This window comes from Trachymyrmex septentrionalis, unplaced genomic scaffold (assembly GCF_001594115.1).
Source record: "Trachymyrmex septentrionalis isolate Tsep2-gDNA-1 unplaced genomic scaffold, Tsep1.0 scaffold60, whole genome shotgun sequence".
NCBI lineage: Eukaryota > Metazoa > Arthropoda > Insecta > Hymenoptera > Formicidae > Trachymyrmex > Trachymyrmex septentrionalis.
The window spans coordinates 3,120,916-3,127,413 of NW_017305779.1; the positions used below are offsets into that span (position 1 = coordinate 3,120,916).

Here is a 6,498-nt window from a genome sequence, read left to right on the forward strand (position 1 = left end):
GTATTGTGTGTGTATGTGTGTTACAAAGTGACGACCTCACATTTCAACTTATTACACAGTGGAATGTCTTTACAAAAGCGAAACTTGAGACACAACCTAAATTCTCTGGAGAACCACTAAGTTCTCCGATGATTACAATGGAGGTATAACATTGCAGTTAATCTATAACAGATTGTTAAATATCCGATTTCTCTCCTCTAGCTTGAAAAATCTTTCTATTATTAATGTAAACACTAACCGGTATCGGGTACAGCGAGTCGAATTGCTACCTTTGCAGTGCATTTGCACAAGAAGTCTTGATTCTTACTATATCTTCATGAGAGACGCGTTGTTATTTGTTTTACAGTAAATATTTCCGTTAAATATAAATTGCGCTCGCATGATTATTAATTAGTTTCCGAGAAAGGGTGATATTCGCCTAAATCAAGCCAATTTAAGCTCCGGAGCCAAAACGTAAAGTTATCGACGCAAAAAATTCAATGTGAATAAGATTTCATGGACTGTATGTAAAGTGTTGATAACCATTGCTCAGACGCGTATAAACACTTTATAATTTCCGAAATCTTACCCATATTGATTTTTGTTTTTTTTTTTTTTTTGCGTCGATGGCTTTGCGTTTCGGCTGCAGAACTCAAATTGGATAGGCTTGACCTAAATTGCCGACGAATGCAGGCCCTATCAAGTTATAATACATTGTCCCTCCAAGTTGCAGTGATCTAGTTTGCGATGCGAAACATCGTAGCACTTATGCTTACGAGCCACGACTACGTGCTATCTCATCCATCATGTAACAGTGGGGTTCGCTTTGGGAGTCGCCAGCGTACACGAGATGTATCCCAACAGATCTTTGGACGCATGTGTCTTGAGAGCCGAGTCATTTTTATTTCTTCTTTTTCTTTTAGAAAGATTTCCGAAGACCTGTCTCATTTGTTTCGGAGAATTTCGCCAGCGATTGTACGCGGATTTTGCGCCAATAGTAGTCCCGAGGTATTGCAAATCGATACCTTTCAACTTTACGATGCGATATCGCCGCTCGATCCGCGTCCTGTACGTGCATAACGATAGAATCTTGATAAGAATGAGACTTCGTTTCGTCGCTCGATACGCTCAACAGATTCTTACTCGCTTTTCATCGATCGTTTTTCAGATATCGCAGATCGTAAGCAGATACGAGCGACAAGAAGAACGAGCGATTTATGTTTACTCCGACATTTTCTCGTTGATGCTTTTGTAAGAATATCGAACGATCATCAGTATGCTCTGTTCGATCGGAATTTTATCGATTATGAATTCAAAAACGTATTATCGATAGTCGAGCGTATTTGCGCGCATTTGTTTTAGGTAATTTTAATACAAACTCTGCCGTTAATCCCGATTGACTTATCAAGTCACTCCTTCCAATTATGGTTTATCATATAAATTGCAAAATTTCTTCCGACATCTTTGTACGTCAAACTCGAACGGTGTCTCATTTCGTAAGCGGTTACTTATTTTCGAAGAGATAAGGCCGTGCCACTCTCAAACTTGTAGAGTCTCACAAAACTTCGTTTTCTCCCATTCTACAATATTGTTTCGCTTTTTTCACGATTTTACTTTTTTTTACTATTACGCTGTCGCTCTTGTCTCGACATTTACGCTTAACCTGTTTTTAGAGACTATCCTTGTTACCGTTTCCTCCTTTTAATGGTGAGATTCTTTGGCGCAATATTTCACGAATCATATTGTCCCATGTGATGATATTTTTTACAAGTGCCATTGCAATTAGTGCATCAATAATTCATCAAGACTTCACAGATTAAATCTCAGAACAATAATCCTACTAGAGATTCAGTACTATTAATTAATAAATAAATAAAAAATTAGCGTAACATTTTACAAATCATATCGTGCGATATTTTTTACAAGTGTTATTGTAATTGATGCATCAATAATTCGCATAATTCATCAAGGATTCACATGAAATGACGAAAACTAATTAAATCTCAAAACTATAATCTTATTAGAGATATGATTGATTCGATATTATTAATTGATAATGATAAAAACTTGAGAGGTTCAATTCAGTTCATCAAAAGAGGCAGATTATTAGCAAGTAGGTAATAAGTTGAACAAGTTGTCGAGGACCGCTGTTTGATCGGCAACGGTCGGTGTGAATGCGACCATAGGAAATCGGCTTTTGCTCGCTCGTGCAACGTGAACAATGGGCAATAAAAGCGATAAGAGTTAATTTCATCGGTCAACGCAAGTTGGAGAGCGGCTACTCGAACCGTGTGTAGCATCAGTTTGTAGCGCGAGGCCGGCCGGAGGGAAGAGAAAATGCCGGCGTGCGTTACTGCTCGCGTTCGCATCAGTCGCGCGTAACGCAGGAAACACGTATCATCGTCCGGCCTCTCTTGCGGTTTTATCCATTGGAAAAAACGGACGCGCGCCACCATAGCCAGAGAGCACCGATTCGCGAAAGGGGTAAATCGCGATTGACAGTGCACCGAGATCACCGAAATATCCTGTTCAAGTACGATATTTACGTAATCATCAACATCCAGTACGCACCATTTTGTTCAACACTGTATCCAGACTGTTCTGGTTTACAATAGTTTTGTAAAGCAATCATTCATTTTTGACATCCGATGCGAAAATGACCTATCGATGAGGGACAACTTTAATATTCTCAGTAATATATTAATATCGCGTTAATTGGCAAAATGATGATTTGCCATCTTTTACAGAATAGCTCATTTCCTTTTCCGCAATGTGTATATTTTGAATATTTTTTTATGTGGTATATGACGATTGTGTTCTGGATAAAGAAATATATACCATTGCAGTAATTCAGAAATAAATAAATGCATTGATAAATCGGATGTTTATTCTCGCAAATAGAGGAAAATATTGCATATATTGTAATTAATCGGATTCTGTCTCGATCAATATTTATGAAATTGCTACGTGATAATATTCACGTTCGATTATTGACTGATAACTGAATAAATCAGAGTATTATATATAAATATATATTTTTTTTTTTATACATATGTATATATATTCTGGAATATATTTTTGATATGAGTGCAAACATTTATTGCTGCAGGGATATATATATATATATTCTATTTTGTAATTTACGTGACACACTCATTACATCGAATAATAGACGATTTATATTTCGCAGAGTTAAATTTCAGATTTAAACCGCTATCACGACTGCATATTACTTCCGCCTACCTTTCGTATTATCGCATAAACCAGGTAAAACTGCTATAAAACTCATGAAATGTCAAGGCGTCAAATCTATCTTTCTGCCTCTCTGTTATTTTTTCATCAAGTATTAAACGTAATGCACTTTTATGCCTCAGATATCATGTCACACTTTAAGAGGATTTGCAATCTATCATTTAAGGCAGGGCATTATTTATAATCTAGGATATATACACGTCATCTCGTCTCACACACACATACACACGCATAGTAGAAGCTTTCAGAATAAACCGCCTTAATCTCAATGAGATCTTTTTTCATTCTTGTCTTGGATCCATACATTTTTTACTCCGCTAATTAACGGCGTATCGACATCACACTTATTCAGTAATTTCCATCGATAATTATTTTCTAAAGATATTTTCAACTATCGTCTTCTTAATCCCACTAATTTCCTTCTCGCATCTTCTTGTGAACAGAAGGCCGGCGTCTCGTCGAAATCGGCAAATCGATGGCTGTAGCGAAGAAAGGGGGAAAAGGAGAAAAAAATCATGAAAAAAAAAGAGCGGTAGGCTGAGAAAGAGAGAAGAGTAGAGCACTTGAACAACGCGTTCTGCGGCGTCCGGCAAACGCGTCCTGCGGCCGACACATTTTCCGTGCCGATGCACTTACCCTCGCGCACCCTCTCCGCGCTCGTTGCACCCTATATAACATCGACGACGACGATCTACCCCTCTGTGCGCTTTTCTATCCCCCGTCCCGTGTTCCGTCACACATACACACCCTCTACTTCCTTTCGTCCGTCACCCCACTCGTCTATCCTTCGCTCTCACCTATGAGCGACGAGGGCCTGTCTCTGGAAATAGTCGCCTACAAAGCGATTCACCGTGCATATCGTGCTGTCGCCGTGATTGTCGAGCTTCCCTTTCGTTCTCCCGTCGACGAGAAAGAACGGACACGGAGTCATTTCAGTTACGAGCGATGCGAAGATGATTTTCCGGACGGACGAGCCGACGTCTCGCGGGGGATTTTTTTCGATCGCGCGACGGTGAAACCCGACGTAACGTTGATACCGGCGCAAGTTTTTGAAACCGGTGTTAATTTTCGTTATGGTATTACGCGTGTTGTCGAGTTGTGCAACGATAATGACAGTGCTTATCGCTTGGATCTTTGTACTATTTGCTCCTTGCGTGTGCATCGTGAAACTCTATCTTCATCGCAGTTCCCGGTTCCCATTCATTTCGACTGCTTTTAATCGGCTTTTGAAGAGAGCGCACTTCTACATCTGACGAAATATTCGACGTGTCTAGAATGAAAGCTGTTGAATTTTATCCCAAATATGCTACTCGACGCAGATCTACGAATGGCGGATGTGTGTTGACGACGAGCGCACGCAGAAAAGGTTGTGAAACTATTTTAATGTGAAATTGTCTAAAAAAATTTTTCAATGAACTTAAACGGGAAAATATCGAATTTCTCGTTTTCGAAGATAAAATCATTCGATGCCTAATTGCATATTAATTTTTGTTTTTACCGTTTCGTTTTAACCGAAGACGCGTCAATGCTTCGATGCCACACAAGTTCCCGTTTATCGATGTTACGCCATCGATGAACGCGTTTAGTTCCAAACGTGAGAAAGTTCATTCCGTCAATCGAGAATATCGGAAAGTCGAACATTGAGTTCGTTACACGAAATGAATGGCAGTCGTCACGAGAGAACGATATGGTTCAGCGCGGTCGGAAACGTGAAAAATGATTCCTCGCGTACTTTTGTTATATATAAGCGGCACACGTGGATAACCTGGTGAGCGATGTACATTACATGCCGGTGATTGAATATCGGCATCGCCGCCGCCACGCGTATTACGACAGTCTCTTGGGAGGAGAAGTAGCACTTTATTCATATATATATTATATTCGCGGCGATAGAGGCATCGATATACCGATAATCGGCCCGATACATGATTGCGCTCACTCGAGCGCTCGGGATCCGTGTCGGAGGTGTGTGCGCTCGTTAATCGCTGGGATGGATAAACGGAGGAAGGGAGACACATCGTACCTCTCTTCGTGTGCTCTTAATCCTTAATCGGGCAACCTCCTTTCCGATCAAAGTAGAAGCACGCAATCGCCTCTATGTGAATTATATCTAATAGTGTTCTTTAGTAAAAATATATTGTCTAAAAGTGAATCAGTGTATTATTACTGACTTCTTGTGCTATGTTCAGTGCTACTTGTAATCATTAGCGAATATTTATTGTTTCTTTCAGTAATAATACACTGATTCATTTTTAGAAGTCATGGTTTCTACAGATTGGATCTGCAGAAAATCGTAATCTCTAAAAGTGAATCGGTGTATTATCAACAGGAAATATTCGCTGATGATTACCATGATTATCAGTTATCAATGTAGCACTGATGTCAGTAATACACTGATTCATTTTTAGAGAGTAGAGATCTACATATTTGGACGGATGAACGGATCAGAAAATTTGCATAAGACACTTTCGCTAGAGTATTACGTAGACCGAAAAGGCAGTTCAGAATTGCGAGGATAATTATCGATTAAGATATTTGACATTGTGAATTTATCTCCTACACACAGAAGAATATCATTGCTAAGAAAAAAAGAAAATTATTCTCAATCTACTTTTAAGTACAACGATTTATCTGTCACAAAGAGAATATTTTCTCATAATCTAATATAGATACTTATTGCAAATAGAAAAAGTCTTTATCATGTATTCAAAACAAGAATATATTTCCTTTTGAAGAATATTATAAAATGGATCGGAAAAGCAACATTGTAATAATCATTAAATAACCATAAAATATACAAATTGAATTTGTTGGTTTAATAATATCGATTGAAGTATTAAATTTACTTAGGATTCAGAATTTATTTTGAATGATGCTTGCGATGAACTTATGCTGGATTTGCGGATATATATGAACTTTTGAAATACTTGAAACACAAGTAATTATTACTTGAATGCAGTATGTATTTTTCCGTGCGTATATTTATATGTGGAAAGAATCGCTGATCCGTATCACGACTCATCTCGGATCTGTTATCGCGAGTACAATTTCGATTTATAATACACGATAATATGCTGTGTTTGATTTCTAGGAATCATGCAGATCAGATGTTAATACATTCCTACGTACGTATATAGGATAGCACGTGTTATCTGACAAAAGGACCGTTAATGAACCGCAAAGGGAATCAAAGCGATCTCTCTCTCCGTCTCTCCCTCTCCCCCCCCTCCCTTCCTCACTTTCCCTTTACTCCCCATAGATAGTAGA

The 6,498-nt window shown here is 38.7% G+C and overlaps 1 protein-coding gene across 7 annotated transcripts in view; it reads left to right on the forward strand.

The window, feature by feature from the left end:
* The window catches only part of LOC108752669 (ras-related protein Rab-37-like), an 87,015-nt gene that overhangs the window by 51,047 nt on the left and 29,470 nt on the right, over window positions 1-6,498 (forward strand). The window contains exon 1 of one of the 7 annotated variants that reach the window (XM_018493683.1): window positions 2,301-2,512. The exons of 4 other annotated variants lie outside the window; for them this stretch is intronic. The gene's annotated coding sequence lies outside the window, so the exon portion shown is untranslated. Of the gene's footprint in view, window positions 1-2,300; window positions 2,543-4,387; window positions 4,598-6,498 lie in introns of those variants that run through there. 2 more of the 7 variants (XM_018493687.1, XM_018493685.1) reach the window with 2 other exon arrangements.